A 21,244-nucleotide genomic window follows, 5' to 3' on the forward strand; every position below is an offset into this window, starting at 1 on the left:
AAGCAGTGTCAAAGGAACCCGCTAAAACCCAAGGTCGAAGTAAGATCGTAGCCCTTCTAACGTATGACCAAAATGTCCAGGCTTCAGTTGAAAATCACTCGTCACACCAAGAATCAGGGAGATCTCAAAGGGAATGAAAAAACCTAGTCAATAGATGCCAACACCAAATGACAGAGACGTTAGAATTAGCTGAAAAAGATTTCCAAGAAAGCCTCCACAAAATTATGTCAAGAAGCTACTATGAACACACTTGCGACAAAGGAAAAAAATAGGAAGTCTGAGGAAAAGAAATAGAGACTCTCCGCCATGAAATAGAAAGTCTTAGCAAAATACTAGATGATGTAAGGGAACAGATGGAGGTTTTCAAACTGAAGGATACCGTCAGCGAGATAAACAACTGGATGGGTGGGCGTGACAGGATGAAGGGACAGGGGTGGGATCTGCGAGCTGGAAGTAAACTCCACAGCAAGGAAACAGACAATCCATTTAGAAAATGGGCAAAAGTCATGAACAGACATTTCGCCCAAGAGGATATACAGATGGCAGAGAAATACCTGAAAAGATGTTTAGCGTCACGAGCCACCGGGGAAGTACAAGTTAAAACCCAACGAAATATTCACATTTATCATAATGATCAAAATTAAAAAAATAGTGTCAACATCAAATTCTGGTGCAGATGTGAAGAAACTGGGTCTTTCATACATTGCTGACTGGCGTGTAAAAAGGGTGCAGCCAGTTTGGGAGAGAATTTGGCAGCTGTTTAAAAAGTAAAGCACACTTACCCTACGATCCAAAAATCACACTTCTCACACTTACCTCAGAGAAGTGAAACTTATTTTCACATGAACACCGGATGTGGATGTTCAAAGTAGCTTTATTATTTCATAGTAACCCCAAACTGGGGACATCCCGGATGTCCCTCGGCGGGGTGAGTGGTTAAGCAAGCTTTGGTCCATCCACACCAAGAAACACTCTTCTGCGACAAAATGGAATTTTGCTGATAGAACAGCCTGGAGGGATCTCCAGAGAATTATGTTGAGTCAAAACACCAATCCTAAAAGTGACATACAGTTTGCTTTCATTTACACAACACTTTTGGTCTTCTAAAATGATGTAAATGGAGAACAGATGAATGGTTATGGGAAATGGAGCTGGAACGGTGAGGGACTGGCTGTACCAGGGCCACTTGAAGGACCCGGGTGAGGCGGACATGTGAGATGAGTGACCGAATCAGTGCCACTGTCCTGATTGTGCTATTGCAAGATCATTTGATGAGAGGTCACCACTGGGGACACAGGGTAAGTGGTACCTGGGATCTGTGTTGTTTCTTGCAACTGCATGCAAATTTACAGTTAACCTCGAAACGAGAAGTATAATTGAAAACAATAACAACAAAGAGATTGGTATGTGAGTTTGCAGGATTTGTCATAGGAGGTCTGAGGCCCCTTCTCCTAACACACAGAGTGTCCAGCACAGGGACAGTAGTCTCTGGATGCCAGAGTCCTTAAACTAACTGGGCAGTCCTTTCTGGTTGCTGATGGACATCTCGAAAGCCCTTCACCATTGCAGGTGATGAACATTCCTCATCAGTAGGAAATGGGAGAGAGTGAAGACGTGTGTGTGTGTGTGTGTGTGTGTGTGTGTGTTTAATGTTTATTCTTGAGAGAGAGACAGAGAGAGAGAGAGAGAGAGAGCGAGCATGAGTGAGCAGGGGAGGGGCAGAGAAAGAAGGAAACACAGAATTGGAAGCAGACTCCAGGCTCCAAGCTGTCAGCACAGAGCCCGATGTGGAGCTCGAACTCACGAACTGAGATCATGACCTGAGTCGAAGTCGGACGCTCAATCAACTGAGCCACCCAGGCGCCCCGACTTATCTGTGTTTCTCTAAACTGTCAAATCCTTTCCTGGGATTCTCTTTCCTTCACAAAACCTATATTGGCCCTCACAGTGGAAGCACCAGGTAGGGATGTGTAGCCATCACAGAGCTATTCTAAAACGCATCTGGTCACCCCAGGCTCACCTCTGCGAGGCCATGTATAAAAGGCAGCATGGGAAATTCTGAGCTGTCTTGACAGATGGACCCCACCATTTTCAACACATCCACACGACAAAGTGTGTGAGCAGGGAGACTGAGCTCTTTGGGGCTCTGATATGATTGTTTCACAAGATCAAGAACCTTTCAGAGACTTTTTTTTTGGTTACTGTTCCAATGAGCTAATTATAGGACATCAAGTCAACTGGCAGTATCTTCATGACTTACAGACTTAGCGTGATTTAGCAGGTGACAGTTTTGGAAATACAGTATTAACCATGAATCATATCTCAGCTTTTAAAAACAGTGTTTCTCACATTATGGGACAACATAGATTTCTTTATGCCCAGTGATCATCTGTTTATTTAGTCCACATTTTTTTTTAGATACTTAAACCGTGCTCTTCTGACCCAAGGCCTTATATATGTGCATCTACAGTCTTATGTAACATTTTAACTTTTGGAAAATAGTCATCCCTTATTGAAACACGAAAAAAAGGAAAGGAAGTCTCAAAAAACAAAGACTTTATCTTGTATTCATGCTCTTGTGATATTTGGCACTGAGAGAAATGACTTCTAGGTTCTGCGCGAAGGCTCTTTATAGGAAAAATTTCCTAAAGTCAGAGCTGTGTTCCCTGCATGGAGAAATGAGATATTTTTGCCTTTTTATTTTGATCACTTCCCTACGGTGATTCCGCATTTGCTGTGCTTATAGGTCAGTTCCATTTTCAAGTAAGTTATCCTGCCCATGGTAGATCTCAGAAAAGTCTTGTTTTTGCCCGGTTATTTTCACTACTTTTATTATTGCCTTTCTATGGATGGTGAATCAGTTAAATTGTCCTCCAATTTAGCCTAGACTTAGATGTTCATGCTGAAAAATGTACGCACTGAATAAGTAATGCTTACGATGAACTGTTTCCTATGTGCTTAGATCCTCTTTCTTTTTTTAATGCAAAAGTTTATATTCTGTGCAATAGTTTCCTTATTTTCAGATTTTAGTGTTTCATTAATTTAATCCACTATCCAAAAATTTTCATCTACAAATTTTCCTCCTTCTTGGACCAAACTTATTGGAGCTGAAGTGCCATTTTCTCTCCCCTCCCACAGAACTCGTCACGTCGAGAGATGCTAACAAGACATGACTGAGGAAGGGTGCACAGGTGTATTACGTGGGCTCAGATTGGCAACTCTCTGATACACAGAACACAGGCGCGCACACTCGCGCACACACATACACACAGAGCCAGGCCTGATCAAAGACTTCCATTTGGTTGAACTTGGCAATGATTTTGAAATGTTGACAACTGTCAAATTAAGATCACCCAAGCCATTTCACAGGCTCAAATTTGGATGCGGGTCTCAGAACAGAAGGAGATAGCTACTGGCTACCGCCCAAGTGACTTCACCATCTATCATTCGGTTAGCGGTGCTTTATGAAACGAAGCAACGGAGGGATGGGGGAGGTCAGCATCCGACTTAGAAATCGTTTCTTTCCACATTTGCCTTGATTTACAGGAAGAAAACACATTAGTCCTTTATTGAAATGTGCAAATAAGGAGCTTGGTGATATTTGTTTAATGTTTCCTTTCATTTCTCCCCTGGCTTCCTGCACGCGCCCTGGGAGAAGCTTCAGCGCCTTCCAGTGAGGTGGGGGTGGGGGGGTGGGACCGGTGGGGCGTGTTCCTTCGTCTTCAGTTCTCTCAAGTGCTGCGTGCTCCGGATTTGGTCCCGGCGACGTGCTCTGCTGCTATGTTTCATGGTGATGCCTGCCTTCACTGTCAGTCCCGGTTAAAATGTCCACGTTTTCATTGCCTTCCCTTGGTGTTCGGCTTTTCAGGAGCAATGACTGCATCGCCTCAATTTTGGTCAGTATTTTGGCATCCAGGACAGCATTCTGCATCTGGCAGGGGTTCTTAATAAGTGGCACCAGTGCGATGAGAAGAAGAGAGCATTTTGGTGCGTGGGAATGAGAATCTTTTTTTCTTGAGTTGCCATATTTATTGGACTGGATAGCAGAACAGAGACATTTAAATTATTCAACGGAAGCATTCTTGGTGATGTTGTGTTAGTAATCTACCAGCAAATGACTCAGCTACCCTTGGAACGGAATCCTTCTGAACGGATTCAGAAAAGTGACCCTTCTGGCTGCTCGCGGGAGGGTTCTGCTCTTTACTGTTGTTCTTGGCCCCCAAGTTCAGTGCCTGGGAAGTTCTCTGGCCACACGGTGGATGCCCGTGAAGGCGCCACCCGCCACAGCATGCACGTCCCAAAGCCCTTTTATCCAAGGGAGTAGTTCCAGTTTATTAGTGAATTTATATCCAGGGAGGAGAAGAAACGAAACCCCCAAGTAGCTTCGGGGTCTGTTGTAAATGTACAGAGCAACCAAGGTCAGAGCTAAAAGCTAGTCTGACGGTACCCTGAACACGCCGCTGCAGAGCTCCGAACAAAAACGGCTGGAACCCCGTTTGGGGCTGGTTGGGGTCACGGCCATGGGCCAGCGGGCTGTGGGTACAGAACGCATGAGCATTTCATCAACACATTGGATTATTTGGGGAATTTCTTTTGTGGATGTGGATTAGAATTTATTTGGGTGCCGGGACAATAAAATGGCCACATAATGGGCTAAAAGCGGACCCTTCAATTCAACACCCGATGTTTCTTGCCTATGGGAAGCCACAACCCTAAGAGCACCGAGTGGCTATTTTGGGGAGGCCCTGGCACACGTCTTGCCCGTGTGTAACACACAGAGGGAATATGCCAGCGCCTCAGCACGTAGTAGACTTCTGTGTTGTGTGATTCCCAGATTCCAGGGCATTAATTGAATGTTTTTTAGTGAGAAAAATCTCTGCCTTTTTGTGTCTCAATGCCTTTTGAAACTTGACTAGGAAAGAGAATTCCCTCGAGGCATCAGCTATCAAATTTTCTTTTACCCTCCGTTTGGAGAGCCAACATCTTAGGCCGGTCACGAAGGTACCAGTATAGAAGGGATGCTCAGCCTGACCCAACCCCTGCCATGCCTTTCTCCCAGACCATCAGGTAGAACAGTGTCAAACATACCCAGAAGCTGGTGTTGATGGCTGTGCAGGTTGCGTACTGCATCATATCGGGAGGTGCTGTCTGCACAGATGGGTGTGATCCCACCCCCTGCCTTGTGCAGTGTGAAACTGAACCACCACAAGTGAGACCCTGGGTAGGAATGACTCCTCCCCCAGGAGCTCTGGATTTCCTTCTCTTGAGAAACACCAGCTCATACTTCCCTGCATCCAGAGTATCTGCTGTTGCCAAATAGTGAGGACAAGATTGCCCTTGGGTTGTTGAGAGAGAGAATTTGACTGTATGGAAGGGGGGCTAGACCCAGCTAGAAGGGAGGGGAGTTGACTAGTTCTTAATATATCACTAATTACATAATTTGGAGACAAATTCTTGATTTCTCGGTTTACTCTATGGAAAAAAATGAGTGTGGCGGTATCTCCATGTCCTACCTTGAAAGATTGTCCCGAAAGTAAATTACGCAATAGTTAGGAAAATGCCTGATGCTGCAAAATTGGTGGGTCGGGATGGTGCGGTGTAATGATCATCTTTGGAAACAGTGGGTGCCGATGCGCTGCGTTCCATAGATAAGACTTAAAAGATAGTATGTACTCAAAGTAAAACAAATTCATCCGTATTCCGTATCTTGGTGGACTCCAAACAGGAAGTGTGGTTTCTTTAAAACAAATACCGTTCGCTTTGATTAAATAATGTTCTGTTTTTCACAGAGCCAAGGACTCAAGAAGTATCCAACCCCAGAACTCACTGCTTAAAAAAAAAAGCATCTGTTAAATCGTTTGAATAAAATGTAAGTGCTGGGAAGAAGCCCGGGGGGACATTGGCATCCCTGGGTCACGCTGCTTGGGAAGCATCTGGCCGCATGTAGCTTCGAGGAGACCCTATCTAAACTGTCCTGCTGGTGTTTCCTGGAACGTTCTCACTGCAGGGCTTAGAGTTCACAGGTATTGACTTCAGCGACGCTAAGAAAAGAATCTCTTTGTGTGAATTTCACCAAAGGGTAGAACCATGACTGGACAGCAAACAGTCATTCCCCGACTCAAGGGCTCTGGGTGGGAAAGAAGCCGGACGATCTGGACATGGAGAGGCTCATCGAGAGGCCAGGAGAGAAGGTTCCAGGGGGTGCACTAGTGGAGGCTGGCAGTGGCTGCCCACGCCCCAGCAGGCTCCTCGCGGACATCTGAGTGATGACACGGGCCAGGGCTTGCTGCGGGTGGGTGGACAGCTCGTGTCAGGGCGAAAGCGTGGGGGAGCGCTGTCGCAGGCTCCAGCCACAAGATGTCACCAGCACTGCTCTGTGCCCGCAGGTATCCCGAGCACGTTGCTCAGAGGGTTAGCCCGTTGCCTTCAATTGTTTACACACGGTCCTACAGTGTCTTCATTGAGGGTGACGACACAGGCTGCTGAGGGCGCTCCTTCCCGCGTCTAAATTCATGCAAATCACAGTGTCATTTGGGAATTCCTTGACACCCTGGAGACGCAGACGGGCACACAAAGATGAGCGGTGTGAACGGGAATTGGCGAGTGGTGACTCACACCAAGGTGGGGCGGATACATACACGTGTGTGCAGAGGCCGGTGGCCAGAGTCCGCCGTGACGCCTTACATCATTTTTTGGTCGAGAAAACCCGTGCCAGCTTGCCCTCAGACGTTCTGGGTGATTCAGTGGTTACACTGGTTACCAGGGCTGGGCGTTCTGTCCCATCAGAGGGTCACAGATTCGGGGTCTTTGTGATACAGATCCTACCTCTCCACTGAAACAGAACAGAAGTCCTTCGGAGAGCCGGAGAGAGCCTCTCCTCCGTTTGGGATGCTGGAACCCTCCGTGCCTCCTACCCTTCCGAGCTCCTTCCTCCGTCCTCTTTCCCGCGGGGTGTTCTGGCTCCGGGAAGGGCAGGCAACCGTGTTTATCTCACACCAGAAGTACCCCTGCTCCACCCGGTTTTCCTGGGGAGTGCAAAGGAGCAATTGTGCGCCGTGTCTGAGGGATCTGAGTCTCAGAGGCACGTCCCGGCCCCGACTGCGGCCGCCTCTGTGTGCAGGTGAGCCCGCGGCCGCGTGATGGAAGCGTTGGGGGCCGGAGATCTGTCTTCTCGTTATTTCCTTCCCTCCGCTGTAAATCACACTCCCCTGAAGCAGCAGGATCTTTCACACTTACAACCAGCCCATACTTTTAAGCCCGTCTTTTAAACGGATCACCTTGACAGGGCAGATAAACTTTTGGAAGAAATGGTTGCACGCTTATCTGTATATCTCTTCGGGAAAGGGGGTGAAAGTGCTTACATATTTATATGGCAGGCGGGCAAGACATCAGATATGGTGTCAGGGCACAGAGTAACGTCCTTCCAAATGGGGCGTGGGCTCGGGAGGCGTGGGCAAAGGTGTCCCATAAAATCTTGTCTGTTGAAAGTGTTAAATTTCACAAAGTCATATATTTTGTGGGCTAAATCTCTTGGCGGTATGTTCTTATTAAAATTTACCGTCGGGGTGTGGAAGACATTGTTGTGGAATGTTGTGTTTTCTTTTCTGAAGGCTTTAGGGCACCTTGAAGTGACAGTTGTTCAGCGGGACATAAAGCCCCTACGTCAACAGTTATGGGTGGTTCAACGCTAAGTACAAGTTGATTGGGATTCACTTGGAAGGCAGCTCTGCGGTGTTAAAAAACCCTAATAGGTAATTTTAGGCCTAATGTACGTTCACTTTGATGGAGGAGATGTCACCTAGTGACTACGCAGCAGGAGTAGAATAAAACACAGAATATATAGTAGCACACGGGGTTTTGCTTCGGCATCTTCGGAATCGGACTGTCGGACATCCTGTCAGTATCTGAGGAGGGCATGATGGGTGAGGGTCGTGCCTCCTGCATTGTCTTGACAGGACTGCTGTCCTCCCCGTGGCCATCGCTGAGCCATTCTGTAGGTCACACCTCGCAGGGGTAGAGAGTGCTCTGGTGGCCTCGAAGCTGTTCCCGAAGGATGTAAAGTACAACCAGAGAGTGGGTCGTGTCCCAGATAATGTGATGCTGTCCCCTCTCCAGCCTCGCCCTCTTCCCAAGAGCGGAGGGATAAAGTCGGAAAGGGATTTAGCTTCTCGCCCTGGACTGGGATTTCAGTATTGCCTGAATCGTGTAAACAGGGACTTCCCTGCAGGTGGGGCCCACAGTCTCATGCTGGCAGACACGGCCTTGCACGGCATGGCCCCAGGCTCCCTTTCCTGTCAGTCCTTGCTGTGGGTTCAGTTGCATCCCCCAAAGAGACCTGTTGAAGTCCTGACCCCCAGTATCTATGAAATAGAGGCTCTGCTGATGCAATTGATGTGATGTGATTGACAGTCAACATTGCATTAATTTCACGTGCACAGCATAATGATTCGATATTCATTGTGAAGCAGTTTATTAATTGCACCTCAATTAAATACCTCAATTATATGCCTCAGTCAAAAAAGTAAAATAAAAGTAAAAAAGTCACGAATATATTATATCCCTTAATTACTGTAGATCTTCTTTAACTAGAAGAAGAAAAAAGGAAAGATGTGGTCATCCTTGAGCGGGGGGCTCCCGATCCTGTGACTGGGGTCCTGAGGAGAAGAGGGGAGTTCAGACATTTAGACAGACGCAAGGCCCACGCCCCACCTTCCGCCCCTCTTCCTGCTCTGGTGTCACTCCCGTGGAAAGGCCATGCACCCTTCACGCTGCACCCCAACTGCCTGGCTTAGACATGGCGGACGAATTTCTCTTTTCTGGAAGTCTGCAGGAGACTGAGCTTCTCTGGCAGCATCTGTTGTATTTTATTTGCTTGCTTGCTTGTTTACCTTTTCTCTACTAGATGTAAAGCTCTTTGAGGGCAGAGTATATACATTTTCTTTTTTCAGTCGTCTTCGAAGTGCATGGGCAAGCTTGCGTGCAGGAGGCCATCCAAATATTATTAAATCAAAACAAATGGTTTAATTCTAGATTGACAGGCTATTTTGAAATTGCTAATTCCTAAGATTCTTCCAGGATTCATCAAACCTCTGCCCAGTTCCAGGCTCCCTTCTACTTGGCTCGCACCGGGCAGCAGCGGGAATGGACCATCTGGCATGGTCCTGGGATGCGGCACGTGCGGAATTTGTTAAACGTGGGAGTGCATTTATGCTAATATGACTATCATCCCCACCCTCAAAGAGCTCACAGTCTGGGAGGGAGGGAGTAACCAGATGTGCAGTGGGTCAGCGGACCTGGCGCGTGCAGCGATAACCGCCCGCACGGAGTCTTGACGGCCCAGAGCTGGCACTCGGCTTGGCCCCGGGGAATGTCACAAAGCTGAGTCTGGAGCTGAGGTCCCCGAGACCGGGCCGGGGAGGAGATGAGGAGGCGTCACAGGGCGCGGAAGGAAGGGAGGGTGCTGTGGACCCAAGCCTGGGCACTTTCCGATGTGTCTTCTGCCCTAAAACAACATTTTTAATTTCTTGTGTATTTATTTGAGTCGACTGATGTTGGACACGGTTGGGTTGTTGGACACGAGACAGTGTTAACAGCACCGAGGGCAGATGATGAACTTGGATCGTTTCGCTAAATACTCACACAGATAAAATATAGGTATAGTTTATAGGGCATTGTGAGGAACGGTTTCAAAATCAAATTCCTATTGACCGCTGCGGAAGATCTACCCACGTTCCTCTTTTAGGCCCACCGTATGAATCGGGGGAACCTCTCCTGGCCGAGAGCAAAATAATCACGATAATGATCGTACGGGTGATAGTGGTAAGGCCACAAGCATTTGAGAAGTACTTGAATGTGCCAGGCATTGCTTTAAGCGCTTTCCGTAAATTATTCCCTTTCATTCACACACGCTTTTAGGCAGGTAGTATTTTAATTTTTGTTTAATTTGATTTTATTCAAATTTAATTAATTAAATTAATTAAATCAAATTAAGCTTTAATTTAATTTATATTAAAAAATTAAATTTTACCATTTTAATCGGCACGCATCTTCAGATAGGTAGTATCCGTGCCCCCATTTCATAGATGAGGAACCTGGGGCGGATGCGCCTTGCCCATGGCCACGCAGCTGTGATTTCCTGCTCCCTGGGGACAAGGCTCAGCTGTCCTCAAGGGTCATGGCAGCCGCATGTCAGAGGGAACAGCCCATCTGGGGGCCGATAACCCTGCTTTTGAATTCTGGCTCATGTCTAGGCGTGCGGTTTCGGGCAATTTGCTATAATTTCGGCCTCTGTAACGGGAGGACAGTGCAGGCACCCCCCAGGCTGGTGGGAACGAGGAAGAAGAGAAGGCATATCGGATGCCTGTGGGGGACGCTGCTTCCCAGCAGGTGCCCGGAGCACGTCGTTCACAAGTAACCACTCAGAACACAGCTTGGTGTGGGCTCTCGGTCAAGTCTACTTTGAAATCCTTTATAAGACAATGCAGTAAAAAGAATGTAGAGTCTTGGAGCGCCTGGGTGGCTCAGTCAGTTAAGCCTCTGACTTCGGCTCAGGTCATGATCTCGCGGTCTGTGAGTTCGGGCCCCGTGTCGGGCTCTGTGCTGACAGCTCAGAGCCTGGAGACCGCTTCGATTTCTGTGTCTCTGTCTCTCTGTCCCTCCCCCACTCATGGTCTGTCTCTCTCTCTCTGTCAAAAATAAATAAACATTAAAAAAAATGATTAAAAAAAAAAAAGAATGTAGAGTCTGGACACAAAGGCCAAATTCTAGTTTTTGGTTCGCTGCAGCCAGGCCACCTAGTTACCTCCGTGTAGCAGGTGCCGAGAGGACTAACCACACTGGGTTGTCTGAATGACTCAGGTGAGTGGGGGAGCCCAACCCCAGGGGGACTCACAGGGACTCTAGCTAAATAGCAACTGTTTGTTGCTTTGTGTTTATACCACACCTTTCTGTAGCATCCCTTTGCGCTAAGTGGGGAAGACGCTGGGATTCCCATGGTAGCTGATAACAGACGTTTCCCCCAAATCTCCTCACAGGAAAGGGTGTTTACCCTTTAACTGTGCCGACTGTTTTTCAGAGTTTATTTCTTCAGGGGGCCCCTTATTTTCCTTGGTTTATGGTGCTTGGGGCCTTTGGATGCATAAGTGCGGACACATGTTCACTGGGGGTCCAAGACACGACCATCTGCTGGATCTGAACTGTCTGACCACCAAGCTTCCCCTTCCAGGACCCCCTTCCTTAGTTCGCCTTCATGGCCAACTTCCACATGGCATTCACTGGCTCTCGTTTTTACATATGGATGTACCTACCATATTTTGGGCAGTTGATTATATAGCATTATTTCTTTCTCTAATGGTTCAGTTAGATGGTTGTTTGGTTTCTCTATTGAGAACGGTCTTTTGCTTCGTGTGTGTGTGTGTGTGTGTGTGTGTATTTTGAGAGACAGAGGGAGAGAGAGAGAGAGAGTGCAAGCAGGGGAGAGGGGCAGAGAAAGAGAGGGAGAGAGAGAGAATCTCAAGCAGGCTCAGTGCAGAGCCTAATGTAGGGATTGAACTCACCAACCTCGAGATCATGACCTGAGCCAAAATCAACAGTCAGACGCTTAACTGACTGAGCCCCCCAAGTGCCCTCATCTTTTGCTTTGTTTTACGGACAGGGATGGTGCCCTGTATTTCTGGGGGTTAGCCCACTTTGACCTATAACAGGCTCTCACCGTAAACATTTTTCAGTTACAACCTTTGATGCACACTGGGACTTTGCTCTTGCCCAGCGTGCTGGGCCTTCCCAAGGTGGGTGGAGGTTTCATGAGACGTTTGGATGCTCAGTGAAGTAGGCTGATGAAAAAGAATCTAAGAAAGACATTTCACAGTGGAGCCATTTTCACAGAGACCAAAATCAAGCATGCCTTAGCGGCAACATAGTCAACATTTGAAGAAGTTAGATCTCAGTGAATTCTGGGTCCTCCGAAGCCACTTTTAGGTGAAGATGACGTTGCAAGTGAGTGCCTTGCGTGGTGTTGGGGAGAAGGACTTAGCGAGGGGCTGTGCAGCTCTTCTCTGAGGCCGGGACACCACCTGAACTGGCCACAAACCCTTCGCAAAGATTATTACTCCCCCCAGTTCCTTAATGTCCTTGCCCGAACCCTTCCAGCCTGGACGTCTGCAGTGCAGAGTAGATTTTCTTTATCGATAAAAATACAGCATGCAACCATGTAGGGAAATCCTAATAATATGGGTGTGGTCTCTCCGTCTCCCCACCCGCCTTTCCTCTTCCTTTTTGTGCTGGTTCGGTTAGGCTTGGGAAGTAGCCAGCACCCGGGAGCCTCACGGCAAGATGCTCGCAAGGGGCCCTGCCGGCCCGCTGTGGTCCCGGTCCTTCCACACCGGGCCCACGTCCCCCGTGCCCAGACCTGTGCGCCCGCCCGGGAGTGGGCTGGCCGCAGGTCACATCTTTCCATTTCCCGGTCGCCGGGTTCCTGGGTGGTGGCCCTGCCTGACCTCGGCCCCTGGGCCAGCTTCCTCCACGGGGTTTCACGGGATCCGTGCTTTAAATGCAACGGGGAGGAAGTGGGAGCAGTTTCTCTTCTTGGAAAACTCCCTTCCCATCCCCCCACGGCACAGCTATCACCCCTCGGTCTCCCTAATGGAGCTTCAGAGGGAGATCAAAGTCTCCCAGATAAGTGTTCTTTAGCACAATGTTCCTGACACTCCGTTCTGTAAACAGGTTTTTTTTCTGTTTCGGGGTAAAGGACGTATAAACATGCCGAGTGAGATGGATGGACTGTCACTTGCCTCTTTCGTTTCCTCCTGTCTGACTCCGTGAGTGTGCGGCTCGGGCCCCACCAAACCCGGCCCGGAAGGAAACACACGCACGGAAATGTCAGAGGCGAGGCCCAGTAACGCCACTGCGCCCACCTTCCTTGGCAGTGGAAGGCGGTCTTGGTCCCTTCCTCCGTGGGTCATTTTTGTGAGGTGACGCCCGCATGGGGTCCTTCCGCCCACTGTCCCTCCTGCCGGACCAGGAACGGCATCCCCAGTGGCCGGCGTCTCTCGGGAAAAAGAAAACCCGCAACAAACAGAAACCCAGAACAAAAAGGGGATCGAGGCCTCTGCCGGCTTCTCGTACGGTTTCTCCAGAAACACGGGCTCACCAGCCGCACGCGTCTAAGAGACCAGAGAGCACCGTTTCGCACCTTGAGGATGGGCTTTTCGGCTCTTCCCCCCTTTTCCGACTAATTGGAAACAGATTCTGATTAGTGCCGGTGACTGAGGATTTTGCCTCCTGGGCGTCTGGGGCTGCAGAGCTCCGGCAGGGGGTCCCCGTGGCACCGGGGCCTGCCCACAACCCTGGCAGCTGCCTCCACGGCTGCCCGAGGGCATGTGCTTTAGATCTGTAACATAGCAGGAAGCTTCCTTGGGCTTGGGTGAAACGGCTGTTTCGGGGACATGGGGCCCGAGGCACGGATGTTGGTTTCCACCTCTGTGTTTGGAGCAGGTGTGCACATGGTGTGATGGGAAGGGTTTCTGGAGGCGACTGGTTTCCTGATCTCCAGCCCCCCACCCCCGCCAAAGCCCTGTTTGTCCCGGTCCCCGCCCGCTCCACAGCCTTGTGTACTTTGTCAATCCTGGGCCGGTCATTTGCTCCCTGGAAGTGGAAGACGTAGGGGGAGCTCCTGTTAGGGAAAGGGGTGGAGGAGGGGGCTTACTGAACCCCCGCGGATGGGCCCACACCCGCGCAGTCTCCTCCGGGACGCCCACCCCCTTCTCTGCCCTGACGGTGTTGTGTCTCGGCCGTGGGCCATCGGCGGCCGCCAAGACAGGATCGGCGACTGGGGGAGATGGACTGGACCCGACGCCCGTCATCCCTTCAGCCTTCACGCCACGACAGTCCCCTGGTTTTCTTGAGTTTCCTTCGTCCTGAGGGCTTAGAAAGAGATGCTTCCAGCGGGGCGCTTGGCTCTTCCGCCTGCTAACCGGCGAGAGGCCCTGATGTGCGTGTGGCCTGCACGGCCCGTACCCCACGTGGGCCCGAAATCCCTCAGTGACACACACCCCCTTCCTCACTTCTACGTGTGTCCTGTGGCCCAGCCACCGGGCTGGAGGCGGAAGAGCCTCTCTCTGTCTGCCGGCACGCAGGTTTTTCAGATGCTTCAAACTTGTTTCTGCTTCCTCTAGACCCGGGCACTTGATTTGTGCAAGATCTGATCCACTCACTCCTGTGCGGAAGGCCTGGTTCTGCTATTTTGCATGAAAATTTTTCATTCAAAAAAAAAAAAAATCCAAAGAGCAAAGCTGCTGAGTGAGCAAAGGGCCGATCGGCCTCTCCGCGCTGGGCCTCCCTGCAGACCAGCTCGCGGCCCTAAGAAAAATGAGTCGCTGGTCTCAGCTCAGTCCCTAATGAACAGTAGTAGATCACATCACAGAAACTGGACACACATAATTTGGCATCATTGACAGCAGCCTCCTCACCAAAGCTCAGTGCTTTCATGGCTGAACTAATGTGAAGCTTGGAAGTATCTTTGACCTTACGGAGCCGGCGGTGGGGGCGGTGGCTGGCGGAGGAGGGCGGGACCCTGGGCTGCTTGTGTCTGGGGCCCGCAGGGGTGGGGGTCCCCCGGGGGGATGGAGCCCTGGCCCCCTGGCGCATCTGGGGAGGGCAGGCCTTCCATGGCCAGCACCCCAAAGGGTCCCCTCCCCGCGGACCGGGCCACTGGGACAAACGATCATAAATCAGGGCCGTCCTGATGAAACCAGGCATGGACGGCGAGTGCGTTAATTGTGGCACTGATACACTCATTTTTGCGATGCCTTTCAAACACCAGTTGTGATGGGAAACAGCTGTTAGATCCGGGGGAAAAAAAATAAAAGGCAAGGAAGAAAAGAGGAGAGCTCGGAATTGGAAATCATAATAATGTCTGTCTTCGCCCTCCCCCTCCACAAAGGCTGGGAGCCCTCCCATTCTCCCCGAGACAATCGTGCGCCACGGGGGGCCGGAGGAGGCGCACACAGCAAGTTCAAGTGCAGGGGGAGAGGACGGGGCAGAAGAAAGGATCCCTTCTCTTCATGTGGGGGAAATGGCATGTTTAAAATAGGTTAGGGATTCAGGTTAAAAGCGGGAGAAGCCACACAGAATAGGAGCAGAGACGCAGTAAATGGTGCAGACGAGACAGCGCGTACGGGGAGCGGGGCTTGTCGGGGATCTTCATTTGAGGAGGCGATAACCTGGATAATTAGAGTGTTTTGAACGTTTCAGATGAGACCGCGGAGGAATCGCTGGCATTTGCCCCTGAGTCTGGCCGACTTCTGTGCCGGCCCCGGGGCTGGTCGGGGTGGGTCTGGCAGTGTCGGGGAGGACGGGCCCCCCCTTCCTCTTGTTCCCTGTCCTTGTCCTCCTTCCCCAGGACCAGGCCGTATGGTCTGCGCCTCACGAGAGGGGAGAGCTCAGAGCCAGCCAGAGAAGTCCTCCTCTCCCGGCGTTTCCTGGACGCCGGCATGTTCTCCAGAAATGTTTATTTACATCATCTAACAAGACGGTTTTCCAATCTATAACGCCTGTGTCATTACGTAATGGGTCTCGCATGGTGTTGCCCATCGTGGAGAAACAGAGAGTCCTCTGCCAACCCGTGCCTGCACACAGGCGGCTTCCCAGGCTCCCAGGGCTGGGGGGGCACTGTTCCCGAGACCCCCACCTCCACAGAGCCTCTTAGGTTGTCTCTGCTTCTCGGGGTCCTTGAACTCCGTGGGCCTCAGGATGGCTGGAGACCCTTTGTTCAGCCTGGGGCAAGTAGTTTTAAGAGTTCCCCTGCCCCCTTTTTTATTCCAGCAGGATGCCTGCAACTTGATCCCTTCCTTTCCGATCTAACACAAGGAACACCAACCAGAGTGTTAAGGGTGTACAGGTAAGTGAGACCACAGATGAGCTCCCTTGTGGCTCCCTGTTTGTGGGCACTGAGGTTCCTGTCTCCACTCCCACTTGCTCAAGAGGGACCAGGCCCTTGGAGATCCCGCTCCGCCCCTGTCTGTGGGGTCAGGGTTCACAGGGGGCTTCTAGAGTTTTCTGGATCCGAGCTGTGGCAGGTGTGGGGTATACATGTGGGAGTGCCTTCTCCCACCTTATGACGCTCTGTGCCCCTCCCCTTGCTGCAACCAGCCCCTACGGAATGCCGAGAATTGCAGAAACAGGGCTGGTTTTCTGTCCTCCTGACCAGGGATGCGCCCCGATGGTGACCCGTGAAGACATCGTTCCCCATCAGGTTGGAGAGCGGGCCGTTCTGGCCACCTGTCTGCCTGGGAGGCTTCATCCCAAATGGGCACAACAGAGGGTAGGAAGGAAGACGCTTGCTTTTGCTTTTGCTTTTTTAGAACTCTCCCGGCTTTCCGCAGGGACTAGCCCCTCAGCAGGCCGTGACAGCCCTTAATAGACTTCTAGATGTGAGCACAGGAGGAAAATCCAGATTCTTTATTCTAAGATCTCCAATGTGTTCCTGCTTTTTAAATTCCTTAAAATTTTTTTTAAAGTTTATTTATTTATTTTGAGATTGAGAGAGTGTGAGCAGGGGAGGGGCAGAGAGAGGGAGAGAGAATCCCAAGCAGGCTCCGCACCGTCAGCACAGAGCCTGACGCGGGGCTCGAACTCACGAACCGTGAGATCATGACCTGAGCCGAAACCAAGAGCTGGACGCTTAACCAACTGAACCACCCAGGCGCCCCTTAAATTTCTTTTAAACAAGCGTCCTGGCCATCTGCAGCTGTGGTTCACAAACCCCCCTCTACCCTCGCCCGGAACGTAGGCCCTGAGAAGAAGATCGTGTCAGCCTTGCTTACGGCGGGCTCTGGGGCGCCCTGCCTGTCCTGCTGGGTCGGGGCGGGCGCTGTGCCACGGGAGGGGCTGCTCACATGCATTTCTCCGTTCCGGTTTCAGTTTCCCTGGCTCTCAAATTGCCCCTTCGTGCCTGAAATACAACGACTCATAAAATTGAGAAAAAATCGTGGGATCTGAGCAGAACTGGTGGGAAGGAGGTGGGCGCTCCGACTTCTGCAAGCTGAGGTCAAAGTTGAGGGCGTGCTTGGGATGGATGTCCTCAGGGTCAGAAACCGGGGTGAGCCCCAGGGTAGCCCAGAAGGTACTCTGCTGAGGGGCGTCGGCATGAACTTCGCATTATGCACATTGCTGCCCCTGTCATTAGTGGGGTGTTAGAAACATGACTTAGGGGCCGTGCAGACGCATTTGCGACACCCTCAAGGGGGCACAGGCTGTGGAGAGCACCTTGGGCACAGAACCCCCTCCCCGGGTGGGTCATGGGGAACCGCCTTCAGCATCCCCCCCCCCCCCCCGCTTCCTCTGGGTCTGTGACTCCTTTATTCTGCTGTCGGGGAAAGAACCCACGTGGTCACTTTGCCAAACACTCAGACGCTTGTTGGTCACCGAGGGTTCGATTTCCTTACATGCGGGCTAGACCACAACTCGAGTAAACATCAGGAAAGAAGGTGGGGGCCTTAAAAATATTAATTCTCATGGAGTTATTTCAAGTACCAGACTTCCAGTTTCCACCCCCTTCTTTTGAAGCGAAACAGCAGTGGGGTTCTGTGTTGTGTTGTAAACAGGCGAGCAAGTGTCCCTCTTGAACCTGGACGCCGGTCGGGAGCGGCTTCTGCGGGCCCACGTTTACTCTTGTGATGGGTGCCGGGCAGGCAGCTGCACTGAGAATTTCTGCTCCGGCCCCTCCGTGACCTCAACCTGCCCGGCCAGCCGGCCACCTCAGCTGGGGGGAGGGGGGGTTGCTCTTACAGGGATCCCCTTGGCAAGAAGCAGCAGCCTCAGCACGAGAGGTTTCCACACTCGGGGGGTGGGTGTGTGCGTGCAAATATTTTTTTTTTCAACAGGGGGCTGCTTGGCAGACCGGACCACGAAAATAGCCCTGTTAGCAAGCACTGTGCCTGCAGATAGAACTTCCTATTCAAATCAGGGCAAGAGGCAGAGGGATCATGAGGCGAAATGAGCCGTGTGTGTGTGTGTGTGTGTGTGTGTGTGTGTGTGTGTGTGTTTCCTGAATAAATGAATCAGACATGCGGCGGGGCTGGCCCTCCTCTGTCCCGGGTCTCTGGATCATTTCAGAGGGTTAATGCAGCAGAGGCGGAGGGGAGGCCGGAGAGGGTTCCCAGCTGATCTGCCGGGCGCTGCGTGCATTAACCCCCTCCTGCCCGAGCCTCCAGCCGTGGCCGGGCGCTGGTGGGCACCAGGAAGGGGTGGGATTCCCTCACGAGACGCATAATTGTATACATTCTGCTCCGCGGTGGCCGCCAAGCTGTATCACTGCCCGTGTGACACGGCCATCTTCTCCCGGGAGCCGCTGGAGACCTCAGGGTACGGAGCCAGCTCTCTGGGATGATCGCAGATGAATTCTCCGCGGAGGGAGGCGGATGACCCGTGGAGATCCGTCACGCGTGGCTCTTTGAAGTTTTCTCCTGCTTTCTCGCACGGCGCCGGGAAGCCAAGCTTTGCCACGTCCTCTTGCGCACACACGCGATGTTCTGCGGTGGTTGTCGGATGCTCGCGACGTGGAAAGAGATGGAATTTTCCCGACAGAGTCCCACTGGAGATTCCCTAGGAATTTGCACTTCTTACCTGTCTGTCCGTTTATCTGACTGGATATAAACTAAAAAGCCCACTCCTTGAAGCTCCTTTCTTGCTGTGCCTTCCATCTGGCACATTAGCCCCGAACTATCAGTTGCCACAATTACAGAGTGAAATAACACAGTATACAAAGGTGTGTATTTACTATTTCCCAGGGCAAAGACGAAAGTTTTATGGTGCTAATTTCACTTTCCCTATTCTTTTTTTTTTCTCTTCTCTAACTTGAAGGATCATTGGCCTCTCTAGTAGCTAGGTTTTGCTGACCGTATGTTTTGAAACTCTCATTCCAAAAGCACTTTCTCCCTAGCTTCACAAATGTACCAACCATTGGCTGCAAGCCAGAAGGCTGCACACCTGATGACACCGAGCCCCCGTCTCCTGCGGGTCACAGCAGCCTGTGTGTTTGTGCAGAGCCTGATTTCTAGAATAGATTCCATCTCTGGTGATAGGGAAGCCACGCAGAATTGCTAAGTTTGTGCGATATTAGGAGGCAGAATAACGAACAGCTTCATCGTTGTCTCAAACCTGCCGGTCTATGTGCGTGTGTGAGGATGGCCTCACTCAGACCCATCACCGGCCCCGGACGACACCCGAGAGCCCGGACCCTATGCGGCCTCAAAGTAGCTCATGTTATTTTTATCAAATGTGCAGATAACTAAGAGGCTACTCTGGTAAAATATCCCAGTGTCCATTTGTGTTTCAAATGTGAGAAGGGCTCAGGCAGGTGGAGAAACACGAAATAAGCAGGTGGGACAATTCAAGAAAGATCTCATTTGATTTCCCCCAAAGCCCAAACTAGAGAAATCGCTCTGCATTTGTGCCAACCTCCCGGAAGCTGGTAAATCCACACAGTCCCTGAGACATCTTTCCACGCAGAGACAAATCTGCTCCTTTCTTTCTTTCTTTCTTTCTTTCTTTCTTTCTTTCTTTCTTTCTTTCTTTCTTTCTTTCTTTCTTTCTTTCTGGAATTTTTAAAGCAAGTGACCATTTTCTTATCCACGTTTCAAATGTCCAACCTCTTCATAAATAAAAGGAAATAGAATTCTGAAGGTAGAGAGGGAAACTGCAATGGAAGTGTCCAATTTCATGCAGTGGCTTCTTGGGCAGGAACAAGGGTAATTTGACCACGGCTTCAATTTCTGAGGCATTTTTAGCACATGCATTTGGTACACATACATGGCAGCTAGACTGACAAGACAGACCCCTGATTGCTCCTAAGGGTCAATAAAACACACACCATGAAGGATTTACACAACAGACAGTAATGGCTTCTTTGGAACTGTTATGGTCTATTGGGTCAATAATAATCCACTTTTTAAAGAGTGCCAAAATATGAATTTACACAGCAGACTGTAATGGCTCCTGATCTATCAGGTAAATTATATGAATTCTTGGAATTTATATACGTGCCATAGCGCACGGATACCTATCACAATGTGCTGTTGTGTGAAGCATTCCATGTAGACTGATACACAGGTTCTTTCCCAATTGCTGATAAAAATGATGTATTGCCACTCGGGAAATGGGAATATTTGTTGACGTTCGGAAGTTTAACGCCACAATTTATATTTTACATTTAATTCACTGTATTTTGATAAAGATTCTATATTACTTACATCAACATAAACTCTGGTTCCCCCCAAATGGAGTTATTTGCAATTCAAACTATGTTTAAAATACCCTGATCGCACGATTTTGGGGTGGGCTGCCACATAATATTTAATTTGCGACACGTTTACCGGCGAGGGTCTATTCTACGTATTCACAGTTTCTATTTTCTTCCGTGACATGAAAATAGACATTCTCAAGTACACCGTGCTGCAGCTTCACTTAACAAAGATGCTCGGATCTTTCCAGCAGGTGGAGGCAGACCGCAAGAAGCCCTACAAGAAAGAGCCCAAAATATTTTTTCCCCCAGCGAGCCCTGACATTTAGGGGAAAACAAAATATCTACAAAAGAGGGAAATTAAATGAACGGTGTCCAACAGGAATGGTGCTGTGACATAGTTTCACCTAATAAAGAATCTGGAGCAAAGATATTTCAGAGCCCCTCCTTCCTATAAACATTCTTCTCTCCTGGCTTTCGTTCTGTTCCAGTTGGAAATTTTTCCAGAAGAAAAGCCTGGTGAATTATTTAATAAATAAAATCCTTTAAGGCAACCACGTTCAAAGATATCGCCTCAAATTCCCTTCAAATACACATAGCAAGAAGTGTGCCACCGGCAGCTGGGGGGACGCGCGTGTAGATGACAGACTGGTGACACGCACACTTGTGCACCCGCGCTTGTGCACACGGGCTCACGATGAGGAACTCCAGGCTCACTCTTACCTTGCTTCACTCACTGCCGGTGTGGATGTTCTATTCTTTTGGCTAAAACAGTGATCTCTCTGGCTCTTTTGTGTCTGTGTGTATGTTCCTGCCTGTGCATTAAAGCAGTAAAAAAGAATTCAAAGCTCAGACTAGAAATTCTCTGCCTGTCGATTGGGCTTTTCTTGAGGTAGAGGGATTTCTTTCAAAGACCGCTTAACATGTGTCATCCATTATGGACAAACGACATGGCCGAAAAATGTATGTGCACCTGATTAGAATGGTCGACCTGGAAGGACCTGGATG

The 21,244-nt window shown here is 50.0% G+C and overlaps 1 long non-coding RNA gene across 1 annotated transcript; it reads left to right on the forward strand.

Moving 5' to 3' along the window:
* Positions 1–16,213: 16,213 nt before the first annotated feature.
* Positions 16,214–20,857, forward strand: LOC115498767. Its single transcript, XR_004344287.1, has 3 exons — positions 16,214–16,318; positions 16,918–18,763; positions 20,488–20,857. It is a non-coding gene; the product is annotated as an uncharacterized LOC115498767 (long non-coding RNA).
* Positions 20,858–21,244: the final 387 nt, after the last annotated feature.

This window comes from Lynx canadensis, chromosome D3 (genome assembly GCF_007474595.2).
Source record: "Lynx canadensis isolate LIC74 chromosome D3, mLynCan4.pri.v2, whole genome shotgun sequence".
NCBI classification, from domain to species: domain Eukaryota; kingdom Metazoa; phylum Chordata; class Mammalia; order Carnivora; family Felidae; genus Lynx; species Lynx canadensis.